This window comes from Callorhinus ursinus, unplaced genomic scaffold (genome assembly GCF_003265705.2).
Source record: "Callorhinus ursinus isolate GAN/ISIS: 27379988/994484 unplaced genomic scaffold, GSC_fseal_2.0 scaffold10, whole genome shotgun sequence".
Classification (NCBI taxonomy): domain Eukaryota; kingdom Metazoa; phylum Chordata; class Mammalia; order Carnivora; family Otariidae; genus Callorhinus; species Callorhinus ursinus.
In genome coordinates, this window is record NW_027397072.1 from 38,481,441 (window position 1) to 38,497,393 (window position 15,953).

The window sequence follows — 15,953 nt, forward strand, 5'->3', positions numbered from 1 at the left end:
ATGAGTCAAGACTTGGAATTACTCCATAAGACAATGAGACATAGGTCCCCAAATGATTATTAGTTTCAGTTCACCAAACTCTCTTCTCCAAACCTACTGACTTAGTTCCAAATTTATTTTAGAGGGCATGGGGCTGTGAAGTTTTTCTGCTAAAAATGATCGAGGATAATTGGCAAATGGAGACTTGATATGTATTACTGAGTTCAGAATGGTAGATGAGGAAGAATCTCACACGGGAAGTCATTGTCAAATGCTTAAACTCTAGTCTCCCAAGTCTAACTTGAAGAAAGACTCCCTTACCATTTCTTAGCACTACAATAATGATAATAAAATATAGCACTTTATAATTTATAAGTGCTTTTATATCATACGTCCATTTTAGTAGACTGGTTCATCTTATTCTCGTAATACCATGAGGTGGTCTGGGATAGGAAGTTGGCTCTGAAAGTCTGAAACAGGCTCATTCAGGTTCACAGAGCAAGTAAGTGAGGTTGCCAGGGCTCAAACCAACATTGGCCAACTCAAACTCTTTTATTACCACACAAATGGGACTCTAGCCGTATGTGCTGGAACAGTTTTGAATATGTTGTCCCGTCATCCTCATATGTAGATTTGTAGGTCAGATCGCACAGTTTAGTTGGGGTTCAGAGAACATTGTCACTGACTGAGCCCAGATTTCTAGCAGAAGTGGGTGGCGTATTCTTCCAAACAACCGTCAAACTCTCTCAGCTCGTAAAAATGCAAGCAGCTTTAAGTCTTAATTTGTACACAGATGGAAATATGTTCTAATGGGTTTCCTCTCATGCATTTGTTATAAAGTTCTAGCTAGAACCAAGGTCCTCCAGTGGTATATTGATTTAGGGACAATGGTGAAGCTAGTTAGATACCTGCTCAGAGGCCAAAGTGGTGCCTGGAGATCCAGGCCAGTTTTTAGCAACCTCAGAGTTGTAGCCTGGGCCTCCAGGCACTTGGTCTTACACTGCAGCACCTTGAGAGCAGTATTTTGAGAGCAAAGGGAGATTGACAGTTGCCTGAAAGAATTCCAAGTTCCTGAGGCTCTCCTTATTTGCTGTTAATGAATCTTTAGTATCAACTTTAAGGAATTTCTGAATCTTTATAATTTTCTCTTTTAAGGAAAAGTATTCTCTGCTAGAAAAGTTCAGAGTCCTTCCTCTTCTGGACCTCCTCTCCAACTCTAGACCTATCTTCTCTAGACCACCCTTTGCACGCACAGATATTACTCTCCCTGCCCCCAGTCCCAGGTACTGATCCCAAGAATACCAAGGACCTCTGTATCATCTCTAAGTTTCAATGCCTTCAGCCCCCTTCTCCAACATCTCCTATTATTGTCCCCTTTTTAATTGAAATACTTCTTCCTGACACTCTAGAAGATAGTTCTGTGGCTCGTCATGCTCTCTTTGAAGTGACCTAAAGCTCAGACAATGACCTCTCTTCTTCTCTCCTTATAGCCCATACTCAAGGAGTCACATGCCTCTTCCATGTAGATGAAATCTTCCTCACTTAGGCTCAACCAGAGGGAACTTTACTCTGCAACTCCAGATATAAAAGGCTTCACTGTGATATCCCTATGCTCTTTTAAGCTTCCTTCTCCTCAGAAATTGTGACCCTTCCCATTTTTCTTTATTCAACAATGTTGTTACCATTTTACAATGATCAAGAGTCATCTTTGACCTCTCCGTTCTTCTTCATTCTTTCTTACTCAGTAATCAAATCTTATCCATTCTTCCTTTCATGACCTCTCTTCCCATCTTTATTGTCAGGATTCTGGTCTAGGCTTCCAGAATCATGTTCCAGTAGCCCCCTGACTTGATTTCTCATGGACAGTTTCATTGCTCTGTTGACTGATCATGTCCCTTCTCCAAGTCAGAAGGCTTCCTCTTCCAGCCCTGCTGGGGGCGGGGGGGGGGGCGTTTTCAGACCTAGTAACAAGACTTGACTTTATCCTAGTGTTGAATAACACTAGGGTTTCTTAGTTCTGTATATACTTTCACCACCAGGCTTGCACATGGGTATAATTCTATGTTCAACACTCTGTTAGGGAACTGCTCAGACTACCCACTTCCATGGAGCCCCTTTTATCCCTGGATTTCTGTGCAGGCTCTTCACTCTTTGATTGCTCATTCCACCATGCCTGGCCACTGTCCTGATTCATCTTGGACATCTTGTACATTCTACTCATTCTCTGGGCCCGCAAAATGCCTGCCCTAAGTCACCTCCTGGTTCTTTAACACAGTAGCACTCAGCTAAGCTCAGTGAAGTTAATGCATGGATTATTATTTCTCAGAATACAAGAGAAAATTAGAGCTGGGCTCCTTCGGACCAGTGTAAACTTAGACTGTCTCCCTTGATGCTTTTGATGCTGCCAGATAAACTGTTTCTTCATTTCACATTGATTCCTTTTCTACAATTATGTGTTCAGTCTTCTCAGTCTCCTTAGCCTCAAACTCTTCCCAACAACCCACTTCTCTCGCTGCCCTTTTAGGGCACAGACTTGGTTTATACCTTGCTGCACAGTGCAAAAGCCTGCAGGCAAAAGGTCAAGAAAAAGAGTCTAGACGTTAGAAAACTTTATGCCTTTTTTCAGCCTTGGGAAAGCCATTTACCTAATCTGAACCTCTGTTGTCTTACATGTAGACTAGAAAGAGTAAGACCTCCTTCCCAGGACTGGTATGCAATGCAGCGAAATAATGAACAAGGAAAACGCTGGCACGCCATGAAGCACCAAGTGAGGGTTATTATCAGCCCCCTCCTCTGTACCTTCAGACCTTCCAATAGTTCTTTCTCTACTCCCAAGCTGCTCCTGTACCTTCCATCTGGGTGGCTCCCTCCATCTTCCACTGTCTCCAACAACTTCAGTCTTGAGCTTCTCATCCACTCTTTCTTCTCTATTGAAACACACCCCTGTCCCCATCTCCTGGGCATATAAACAACCTTTTACTTGACCTTGCTGCCTGCTCCACCTCCTGACAGCCACTGTCCTTTATCCTTTCCTTGTGTAACAGGGAAGGGACAGCGAGCAATCACCCTGCTGGCTCACTACCTGGTTTTCCATAACTCCTGCATTTCTTCCCACCTGCTCTTGGGGGCACGTCCCCAGATTTGTCCATCTTCTCAGTTCTCATTCTCCCTAGCCCTTCTGCACAATCTCACGTTGCAAGCCACCCTCTTGCTTCTTCAAACTTCCTCTTCTCTCAGTTTTCATGGCACTTCAGACTTTTACTAGCAGTTACCTTCTTAAGGCTTTACCAACTCCCCGTTTCCTGTTTCCTTCTCAGACTCAGTATCGCTCTTGTCTCCCTCTAAGTGGATTTTCTGCAGGCCTCGTCTGCCTGCCCCACCTCCAGCAGGGAGCCATAACTTCCTTTTACTGTACACTGGCTGAACCACACCGGAAGTATTATGTTTACTTCTGTGTTTCACTTTCTATGAGAATTATTGCAAACTTAAGTATGTTCAGCAGAGGGTGACCAAGATGGTGAGGGAGCTAGGAACAGCCCATCTTATGGAACTCTTGAGAGAATAGATATATTTAACCTACAGATAAGAAAATTCAGAGGAAACATAATCATTGCTGTCTTAATACATTCTAAAGGACGTAAAAAAAAAAAAAAGAGCTTCCATCTACCGACTTAGATTCCTCTACAAAATAGAATTAGACAGAAATTCCAGACTAGCAGGTATGGAATCGCTGGCAAAAAATACCTTCCAGTCTTGCTAAAGCATTAAGAGCACTGACTCTACAGTCAGATGACATGGGTTCAAATCTCAGTTCTGCCTCTTTTTAGCTGTATGACCCTGAGCAAGCTATTTCATTTTTCTGTGCCTTCATTTCACCATCTGTAAAATGAGAGTAGAGAATGATAGGTATTGTGATAAAGATTCATTATTCCCTGTGCTAGGCAGTATATAGGATTGTAGACACAATCATGCCTAATGAAGATTCAAAATGTAGAAGGGAGAGGTAGATGCACACACGGGTAATTCAAATACAAAGCAGATCACTGAGCTAGAGGAACCAAATATGATGGGAGAGAGAAAGGGAAATGTGGCTGGGGGCATCAGGAAGGATTGCTCAGAGGAAGAAGAAGCAGTGTGAGTAAAGACCTGAGGATGAGAGGAGGAAGAGTGTTTGAAAATTGGCAAATGCTTCCATCAAATTCTACCTCAATTGGAAGCCTTTGTTGTGAAGCCAGCCTACAGTGCTTGCCCTTCTCTAAACTTCTACAGCATGTACTTCACGCTGCCAGTCATCTTTCTGTGTTAGGGGAGGGAATTTTTCAGCCTGCTCTGCAAATGAAGAAGATACAACCCAACAGGATCGGAGCCCAAGAGCCAAACATTTGATCCAAGGAGCAGATGGTGGAAGCCCAGATTGTGGTCCAAAGAAAGGATGCTCAAGAATATGTCTACTGACCAGGAAGTGAGCCAGAGGGAGGAGCAGGTCCAGAGTGGACAGGGGTGGTCTTACACCTGGGCAGCTGGAGTGCATGTACACAGATGTCCCCCTTCACGTTCATTGTCTAGGGCAGAGCCATGTAGACAGTAAGGTCCAACGAATGAGTGAATGAATGAATAAATGAACACATGGCACAAAATAGGTTGTTATGCCTGTTACAGTATATTTTTACATATAATCTGGATCAATACGATGTGCAGACATTTGAACAACATGCAGTTCTCACTTGCTGCTTTCTGGTGAAGTGCTCAGCAATCCACACACATTGTTGAATGTCTAGGAAAATAATTTCTTCACGTTCTGATGCTGTAAAATATTGTTTGGATTAAAAGGGCAGGAACAAATTGATGGATCTGAAATTTTTTTTCTTTTGGCTTGGAGATGACAGGGCAATCCATCAGACAACTTCCTTGGCTCCCTGTGACATTTCAAGCTCAAATGTTATAGTTTTCTTATTTTTTTCTTTTCTCTTTTTTTCACCCCCTGGCTCTCTATTGAACTGTGCCTCTACGAAATGCATCCTATAGATGTGGCTTTTTTTGACACTTGTCATATGGTAGGCACTCAGTTGAGGCCTGTTGAATGGTGGCTGGGAATACTGGGTCTAGCTTAGCAGCTTGTGCTAAAGTTGAGGTAACTTCTTAATCCACCTGTGATGCTGCCTCCAGCTGTGTCCTAGATCATCCAGCAAGGAGCTCTTGCAAAACAAAGCAGGCCCTGGAAAATGGATAAGGAGGCAGATATCCATATACTGTGAGTTCAGCAGCTGGACTGTGTGCAAAGAGAAAATAGTAGAAGTTAGAATGCTTGGCTTCGTCACCTGTTTCTGCTATCATGCATAATGTGAACCTGAAAAAGCTACTTACCCTTTCCCACCTGCAGCTTCTTTACCTTTGAGCCAGAGAAATCAAGTAAGTATCAGAATAAAATGAGATAATGACTGTGGATACATTGTGAAAAGACAGAACATGATTTGATGATACACACCCTCTGTATTAGTTTTCCATTGTTGTATAGCAAATATTTATTATCTCACTGTTTTTGCAGGTCAGGAATCTGGGAGTGGCATCACTGGAAGGTTCTGACTCACAGCCTCTCAACACATTGGCTGGGGCTGCATCATCTGAAGGCTTTACTGAGGCTGGAGGGTCTGCTTCCAAGAGAGTTCATTCACATGGCTATTGGCAACCGTTACTTGCTGCCTGTTGGCAGGAGGCTGCAATTCTTCACTACGTGGATCTCTCCATGGGACCACTTGAGTGTCCTTATGCCATGGCAGCTAGCTTTCTGCAGAGTGAGTGATTCAAGGCAGGAGTCGCCATATGCTTTATGACCTACGCTCAGCGGTCACAAATTGCCATTTCCTCAACATCCTATTGGTTACACAGGTCAGCCCTAGTCAGTCTGAGAGGGGGACAACACAAGAGCAGGAATTCCAGGAGACCGTCTTGGAGACGGACATCCACACCCTCCCCAAGGTTACACGGTTCCTCTGGGAAATAAGGAAGACAGCTGATTATCTCCAAGGTCTCTGCTCTGCAACCACATTGCTGCTTGCTCTAAATAGCTTTTTGACAAGCCTGCTAAGCAGCTACTCTCCTCTCCCATCTAGCTTAAAATTCACACTCTCATCATCAACCCCTTGTTCTCTACTAACAATTCAGTTTCAGTCTCTCTGGGGTTGTACGGAAATGGCCGTGTGTTGCATCTGAGGGACGTTTCTGGAGCTCTTCATGCTGGATTGCACTGGTTTGTCACTTACAGGTGCCAGCCATTGAAGTTGACTTGGTGTCACTGCGTCCTCATTTGTGTGAGATGGAGCCCTTGCTCTGAGAGGGAGGAAGTGAGTGATGTGGGCAGTGAGGGAGAGGAGAGCCAAGGTCTCCAGCTCTGACGATCGGCCTCACATTTTATATTTTGCAAAACGTGTCTGTTTCTGGGCCCTCTCTTCGAGTCTGTCAACTCTGAGGGAGACAGAGAATGGTAGTCACTGTAATAAAGATTCATTATTCCCTGCGCTAGATATTGTATAGGGCAGTAGACACAATCATGCCTAATAATGACTCACAATGGAGAGGGAGAGGTAGATGCACACACGGGTAATTCAAATACAAAGCAGATCACTGAGCTAGAGGAACCAAATATGATGGGAGAGAGAAAGGGAAATGTGGCTGGGGGCATCAGGAAGGATTGCTCAGAGGAGGCAGAAGCAGTGTGAGTAAAGACCTGAGGATGAGAGGAGGAAGAGCGTGTTTCCTCCATTTTGTGGATTGAACAACTAAGGCTCAGAAAGTCCTAACAGAGGCATTTGCTAGAATAAGGAACACAGGAGGATGAGATAGTGGGTGGTTAAAATGTGGGGTTTGGTTTGAAATGTCTTGAGCCTCAGGTGTCCAGGGCCTTTTAAGTGAGGTTAATGTACAACTTTGAATAGAGCTTCCAAGACGATTAACTGGTCACGGAATAAGATCTAATATCCTGATTATTATACTTTATCTGCAGGTTTTCTCCACTCCTTCCAGCTGTTGTGCTGTTTTCTGTCTTCTTGGTCCCAGATGCCCTAGGACCGAAAGGCCCTCGGGACCATCCCCTTCAGCCTCATGGACGCCCCTGGCCTGGTTGCACACCGCTTCAAGGCCCCATGAGCAGATTGGGAGCTGCTTTCCAGTGGGGACAGTTCGGACCGAGGGTTCCACGAGCCCCTGGGAAAAGAGAGGGAGGCTCTGCAGCAGTGTGGGCCGCGTCAGCCTTCGGCAGAAGCACAGTAGTAAAGCGTAGCCCATCCATCCAAACAGACCTCCATGTTCTATTTCCGTAACGTCCCAGGGCCTCGATCTGCCTTTGCCGCCAGTTAGCTCTGAAGTAAGAATTATCGGTAAAGGCACCTTGGGACTAACTCCCCTAACCCTGGTGTCGGCTCTGCCCTTTGTTGGAGCCCACCGGGCTGTCCCCACTCTACCAACTCCAGCTTGTCCCACGGACCCGAGTGAACTCTCCTCCCCCCTCCGCGTCCTTCAGAAGATCATCAGGAGTGACGTTCCCCGAGGCCGGCGCACCCCACATGTCCCGTCCCACAAGCCCTCGGAGCAGCTGCTTCTCCAACCTTATCTTCCCTCTGCCTCCATGGAAACCTGAGAATGACGGAAAGGGGGAAGTGGCCTGGTTTCCCAACACAAATAACCCCACAGAGCTTTCTCAGCAGTGACCCTTAGCCTGTTGTGTCAGCCTCAGGCTGAAGGAGGAAGGAAATAGACCTTCTATTGAGTATTTTTCTTTCCCTGTCAAGAAGATCAGAGGAGCTGAGACGAGAAAAGAAAAGGAGTCAAAAGCACCTTGTTGCCCCCTCCTGCAGGATTTGTGTTGCTTTTCCCCTCCCCTCTTGAGCTCTAAGTAAACAGACTCCCTAGCTGAGGAAGGCCCCAGGCCTAACTCGAGCAGGCCATAAATAAGAGCCCTTCAGCCTTTGGATCTCAGTGAGTAGAGAGGGCACTTGTGAGTGGAACATTTGATCGCGGGGGAGCAGCGGGGGGAGGGCTCTCGTGTTAATTGAATCCCAATTTCCTTCTCCCAGGCCCGCTCTTATCTTTTTAATTATACAAGGCCTTTAATCTTCCTGAGGACTTGTCTCTGTCATTAATGCGTGATCCCTATTAGAGATAGGGGTCTGCTCAGGGGTAATGGGAGCCGCCAGCGAGGCCTTTGGAAACTTTTTTTGCTTTTTAGAACACTGGAGAGTTACTCAGGGCAAATCCAGGTTGAGGCGGGGAGGTGCTCTGGGCTCCACTCAGCCCTCTGATGATGTTCTTTGGACTGTCTGTACTGGAGGTGGTAGATTCTGGGATGAGGGACACGGGCTTCTGCCGGCCAACACCTGTCGCTGTGGTCGCCGCAGCTGAGGGGCAACGAGCGACTCGCAAGGCCGTCCCCAGGTAGTTTTCAGGGGAAAATCAGTTCAGCCCCTCTCCCAGGAAGCTGGGCACCAACGTAGGAGCCCAGAAAGCATGGGGTAGTCTGCATTTCTTAAACGTTGGTGTATACCTTCAGTGCTTGTGAACAGAGACATGTTCTCACGGGCTTCCCTTAACACCGCAGAGAGGTGGTACCTCCCCGTGACAGCGGCGCGGGCCACTCCGGGGCGACATTTCTCCTCACCCCCTGCCCTCCCAGCTGCCCTGCCAAATGGCAAACGAGCTGTAAACCAATACTTAGGGGTGCAAAGGACATGTCCTAGGTGAAGGGAGCCGGCTCATTTGAAATGTTCCACATAACTTTTTAAACAGAGGCTCTGAAAGCCCTTCAACTTAAAACGTGAATCCACAACTATCTCTCGAGCAATGAGAGCTCCTCTTTCATAGATTTAAATTCTAGTGGAATTCATTTTTCTGAGCTGCCTGGTGGTCTCCAGGGTCCTGCAGCCAGGCAGTCTGATATTGCACCTGCCACCCTCACCCTTAAACGTCCAGAAAAGGGGGTGAGGCTGAGTCCCCACAAGAAGCCTAGTGTTCAGCTGGGAAACAAGATATATTTTGTTAGTCTTAAGTATATTACAAATATTTATAAATAAATATATGCACAGATATAGGGCAATATATAGTATGTATTTATACACTATAAATACATACACACTGTGAGTGTGTATATTTGCATGCCTATCACAACTACATACATATACATATGTGTATGTATATGATTTTGTATATTTATATGTGTATGTATGTTTATATATATATATAGAGAGAGAGAGACTTATCTTCTGAGAAGTCAGTTGTGATTTCAACACTATCTGTCTACCTACTATCTACCTACCTACCTACTTATTTACCTATCCACACAGGTGACTTTTCTGAACACAGAAGTCCACACAAAGAGCATCATCAGCCAACTCCGGATCCTGAGTGTGCTTTCGTGAGCCTCTGCACTGAGCCCCATGTCTCACCAGCTCACACAACCACCTTAGAGGATTTGGAGGTGGCCTGGCTGTTCCTGGTGAAGGCCACGTAACCAGAAGAATCAAGAGGCAGGATTTCAACCCACGTCATCCACAAAGCGGCCTTCTACCCTGAGCCCCACAGCCAAAACTTCCCTCTTTGCTTAAAACCACAGTTTGCTCCTGAAAGTGGGTAGTTCTGGCCATAGGCTCCCATGAAACATAATGAACCTGGACATGGTCCAGAGAAGAGCAATTAAAACACTCTAGGGGAGGGAGAGGCTTCTGTTTAAGGACAGACTTTAAAAAACAAAACAAAACCAAGAGTAAAATCTGGAAAGAGGAAGGGTGAGCAGAGATGTGATGGAAATCTACGGGATAGTGGAGGGACGGAGAGGGAGGGGGCAGGTGTGCCTGCCAAGGGGCACTCACTGAAGCTTAGAAGCAGCAGCTTTAGGACAATGACAAGAAAGTTCTATTTAACACGTTCCATAAGTTTGCTGCCTGCTGGGTGATCCCAGTAGGTGGCATAGGCTGATAATATAAATAGATTCCTGGCCTATGGATGTATTGCTGTGAGCTCCCTACAGAATCCCCAGTTTCTCATTGTCTAACTCAACCTACCTCAGTTTCTAATGGTCTAGACCAGGAGTTGGCAAACTCTTCCTGTAAAAAAGCAGATAGTAAATATTTTTGGTTTTGTGGACAACTCTGTCGCAATTATTTGACTTTGCCATTGCAGTTCAAAAGCAGTCGTAGATAACACATACAAACGGGCATGGCTATGTTCTAATAAAACGTTTTTTACAAAGATAGACAGGAAGCTGAATTTGACCAGGAAACTGTAGTTTGCCAACCCTTGGTCCAGATCAATTCATTGTCAAGTTGAATTTCACAATTTAAAACCGGGAGGTATCTTGGTGATCACATTCTCATCCTATGAAGCAGGAAGAGAGACACCCAGAGGGGTCAAATGAACTCCCCAAGGCCATACAGGTGGAACCCCAAAGTAGGCTATTAGGGTTGTTTGGCTGTTCTAGGGGGAATACTTCCATCCTCTGGAGGTGACATGATGGAGATTGGCAATGACATATTCTCCTGCTCGAGGAAATGGTCCAGCTTAGCATTTCTGACTCACGTAAATATGTACTGATGGTCAAAGACTGCTTTTTCTTAGAAAATGTTTCTAGTGTAGGAGGATTTGGAAATACAACTTACTTTAAGAAAACTAAAGACTACTTTTAAATTCCCAGAAATTAGAAAACAAGAAATAAATGTACTGCTCTGTCTACCTTCCCTGCCCACCCCGTTCTGAGATGGGAGAACATTTTATTTCTTGATAGACTATGCAAGTGACATCGACCCTTAGAGCTGAATCTCTTGATACACTGGTGTCTGCAAATGGAGATTGTACCTCTACCTCCCTTGGGTCAACAGAGATATTCCCGGTGGGGCCCGGGCCCTGAGAACATTCACTGATCACATTCAGGCAAGACTTTCCTGAAAATAAACCCTGTTTCCCATGCTTTGTTGGCTAGAGCCAAGAACTGCCCAGTTTAGTTGACACTCAGAGCCGTTTTGGGGAGGATGTGTGTATGTGAGTGTGTGTGTGTGTTCATTTGTTGTGTAGCTGGTGCGAGGAGGATAACTCCTGATAAATCAGGAATGTATCAGGGCTCAGGAAGGTCTAAGAACTATGATATTTGTGGCTTTTTTGTGTGTGAGACCTTATTTCCTTCAGGAAAATAAGAACTCACTCGCTCAAGTTACCTTCTATAAGTTCAAAGTCTTATTGGTGGGAGACGGGCATATGACTGTCCCAGGTTTGGTGTCTGGACCTCTTGATGGTACCGCAGTTCATCATGGGTCTCTCAGCCCCCTGGAAGACTCAGAATTGTCCCCCTGAGAAAGGGAGCTGGGTTAGACACTCTTTGACACCTTAGCAAAATGGCGTCAGATGAACAAGATGACAGAAGTGAGGGGAGAAAATAGGATATTTTACACTTAGACGGCTGATTTGTCTCTGAGGGTAGCATCATGCTTCAGGGATAGAAAGGGACTCTGTTCTACAGACTGAGAAAAGGAGTCTATCAGGAGGATTTTTTTATCTTAAGTGGCTGCCTAAGATGTTTGGTGATGAGGGGACACTGGAATCTGAGAAACACAGTTGTGTTCTAGCCACTCTTTTGGTACCTCCTCTCCTGGAGAGGTCTCCACCCTAATTCTTCACAAATCTGTCAGGAGACAAGTCTCTGTAACAAACTGCAAGGTTTCCTACTTGCTTCTTGATCCCAAGGAGTTGAGTAAGTGCCTAACGTGGGCTTGGCTCCTGCCAAGGGAGGAGGAGGCTCTTTCAAACATGGGATGAAGAGGCACAAAGTCCTGACTTCAGATCCCAGCTCTGACTCTTACCAACCTTAGGTCATGACGGGAGTTATCTTGACTCCAAATCTTAGATTTGGAGCATTCAGACCGAACTAGAGCAGGTCTTTGGCAAACGTTGCTTCCCCTTCGTTCTATTGATTCTCACCTGTAGTGGCCTTTTTGCTCAACTTCCCACCTGATGGAGGCCAGACACTCAATATCTGGGGGCCTCTGCCTCACTGAGAAGCTGTCACTGAGCAGGTCCTCCTGCAGGTTCATCCGAGAGGTCTATCAGCTAGCCTGCACACAACCGCTCTTCAAATATTTTTAATATGTGTTTTCTGATTATAAAGAGGATACCTATGCATTGCAGAAAATTTGAAAAACATGCAAAGTGAACATAAAATAATTCACTGATAAATATAAACAAATGCAGTGATGAACGCTGTTAGCATTTTGGACGCATTTCTTCCTATTTGTGCACGTGTGGACATGTATGTTTTACAAAATTAGAATCCTGTTGACCATAGGTATTGAGTCCAGATCGTTCTTTTCACTGACATCATGAACATTTCTCATATCACTAAATAGTCTTCAAAGCCACATTTTTAATGCTTGTCATATTTTCTGTAGCATGGCTGTATCACAATGTGTGGAACCATACCCTTAGTTTTGGACACTTAGCTTGTCTCTAACTTTTCCGTATTGTAAATAACACAGCAGTAAAAATCACTGTAGGGAAATCTTTACCACATTCCCATAAGTTCTTTGAGAAAATTCCCAGCAATAGAAGTCCTGGACCTAATCCACAGTGTGAGGAGTTTTAAAGGCCTTGATATGGAGGAACATGCTGTTCCCGGGAAAGACTGCATCAGTTTCTATTGGTATGTGTGTTCCTCAGCTCACCGATGTAACCCCTTGGGAGCAAGCATTCTCACATACAATCCCCCAGCTATTGGAAGGTAGCTCCCAAATCTGCATTCCTGCCTCCTTTTGGTGAAACAACCATTTCCTTAAAAATTCTTCCAAGGCTACCTTCCAAGCTCCTCAACGTAGCATTCTACTCATTCGAGAATATTCTAATTTGGAATTCTTGTCTTAAAAATGTGCTACCTAGGGGCACCTGGGTGGCTCAGTCATTAAGCATCTGCCTTCGGCTCAGGTCATGATCCCAGGATCCTGGGATCGAGCCCCGCATCGGGCTCCCTGCTCGGCAGGAAGCCTGCTTCTCCCTCTCCCACTCCCCCTGCTTGTGTTCCCTCTCTCGCTGTGTCTCTCTCTGTCAAATAAAATCTTTAAAAAAAAATGTGCTACCTAAAACAGAACACAATACACTAAATATGGCCTGACTCATTCCTGCCTCTTTTACTTCGGATCTGATACTTCTGTTAACACAATCTAAGATCACAGTAGTTTTCTGTTTTTGTTTTTGTTTTAGCCGTCTCTTGGCCCATTTTAAGTTTGTGGCATGCTGACCCTCTGAGGTCTCAATGGTCTGGTTCATTGGGATCTCTCCCAAATGATACTTGTTCAGCTGATTTTTTGAACCCAAATCCAACACGTATATTTGCTCGATAGTAGTCCAGTGCCCCAGCTTCTTTAGGTTCTAGTGATGCCCACAGAAAACAGGTCCTTGGTGCCTCACGTGTGTTTCCACACCATACGGCCTGGTGGGCTCAGCCTGGGGCTTCTGTCCAGCCTGTCCCCATGCAGAGGTCAGGAGAAGGTCGTGGGGTTGCTGAGGCCTGGGCTGCCTGGCGCCTTCCTGGCCGGCAGTCCACTTACGAGTGTTCTCAGGAGTAACTGGGATCTTGGCTTGTAACAACTCTGGTGGAGAGTGTGGCTGGCCCCTCTGAGAAGGGCTCTTGAGTGACGCTGGACAGTTTCACCAGCAGGCTAGGGGCCTCCTCAGGGGCCACAGGGCTCTACAAGCCATGTACCCACCGGGCCGGGAGCCTCTGGCAAGACCCAGGGGCAGGCCCTGAGACTTTGCCGGGACTCTGGCCTACTTTGCTCTTTTCAGGCTCATTCCCAACACAAATAGGACATAATTCCTTTGTGAAGCTGGCGCTTAACTCAGCTTTTAGGTAAGTCTGAGGCCTGTCCTGCCTCCCAGGCCCGGCTTTGACCTGAACCCTGAGGGACTTTGCCTACAGGTGTTATGGGTATCCTGGTTCCATTACAGCCCTCCCGCAGCAGGGCCCCCAGGTCACCCGCAGGCTTCAGCATGGGCCCCGGGACACGGTCGGCACGCCAGCATGAGCCCTTGGACCCCTCCTCTCATGGTTTAGGAGCCCAGGGCAAGGCCTTTGGTGTTGTGGGGCCTCGGGCAGGGACCTTGGCTGTCCCAGGGTCTCAGGTGATATTGCTCCCGGGCAAACCACCTTCAGTCAGCCTTGCAGTCCCTGTCAATCACTGTGCTTCTGTGTGTGGAGGGGCGCTGGGGTGGATGGCTGGAAGGAGCCACCGAACACGTGTAGACAGAAAACCGAAATGAGAAGAGTTCGGGTCTGCCTCTAAGGTGCTCTGCTGTACTCGTAAGGAAGAAACTCCAAGACCACAGAAGCGGTGGAGATGGTGGGGGGGACCTTGGCCAGGGGCCAGGGAGCCTGGCTCTCATTCTGGGACCTGGCTGCTGAATGTTCCGACCACAAGGCCTCCTTTTGGCCAGCTAGAGTTCGGGTTGCAGGTACGGGAGACCACGTGTCCGTGTGGCCCCAGGTCCTCTCTCCATGGCATTTGCACCCCCTCCACGCTCCACACACCTGCCGCCTGTCTACTTTGCACTCCTGGGGAGAGTGAGGCTCTCAGCTCTGGAGCCACCCAGGCTCCCCTCTGGCATTCATTCAGTGTTTGGTTACTCCGAATGGGGATAATGCAACTCTTATTTAATTCAGATCAGTTCAGTTCCAACCCCATTCAACGCTCTCCCATCAACTATACTCCTTTATCGCCACCGTAATTTGCTGTGTTGAAGGAGATAAACCAGAAAATATGAACATACATTAAAAATAACCCCCCCGCCTTATACTTCCTATTTCCAAAATGCTTTCCCATGAAGTATTTCATTACAGACTCAAGCAGCTGACGTCGTGAAATACAGTGTCAGATGTAGAATCCAATGAAAAGCAAATGAAGAGAAACCCGAGAGCAGAAGGAAGGAGAGCGCAAGCTCCATCAGGCCATCGCCCCATCCCGGCACTGGGAACGGGGCACTGGCCCCTGGTCATGGCCAGGCTAGGTGTCTGGAAACTTCTCTGCTTTCTTCTTCTGAAATGCTCCATTATTTGAAAATCATTTCTTACCATGTATATCCTTCTTGGAAACCAAATCCTAAGGTCTCGGAACTCAAGTAGGAACTAGTAGTCCTCATGGAGGCCAGTGGTTCTCAACGTGTGGCCCTCGTTCGGCAGCATCAGTCCCTGGGGGGGAACCCGTTAGACATGCAGACTCAGGCCCCACCCTTGACCTGCTGAATCCCAAACTCTCTGCGTGTGTATGCATATGTGTGTATGTAGGGGGCACCAGCCATTTGTGTTTTAACAAGCCCTCTGAGTGACAATCCCAAGTTGGGGGCCACGGATCTGGGCCAACTTCTAAATTTCACACTGAGGCCCTGTGGGGCAGAAGGTCCTGTTCCTTGTCTTGAAGGCAGTCAGCTGGGGAGCCCAAGTGAGAAGCCACTTTCCAGACTCAGTGCTGCACACCTTCTCCTGCCCTCCCCCCGCCCCGCGCTCTCTGCTGACCTCTGGGTTGCCCTCTCTGTGAGCAATTTCGCCAGCTTGCTTCTCATCCTGCCTCTGAGGGCACAGAAGAGGAGTCAGGCCAGTGGCCAGCGACCCCAGGAGAGCAGACATTCGTGCTTCCATCCAGGCTCTCAGCCTGCAACCCAACTGTCCTGGACAGCACGACTCTGGAGGTCCCAAGCTCTGAAGACACCTGCTTGCTGGCCCTCAGAATATACCCTCCCACCTGCCTTGCCCGTCCGTCCATCTTTTTTCTTCAGGATAAATCTCTGGGACTGAACCAGGCCAGAGTCCCCTGCACCTCTCCGGGAGGCTCCTGGCGAGCGCTGGCATATTATCCAGGGTTATAGGAGCTGGGTACGTGGGTGTCCCCTCTCCCATTCCTGCCCAGACTGAGTCCAAAAGATGGCAGAGAGGTGGGCATGTTGGTCCTGGACAC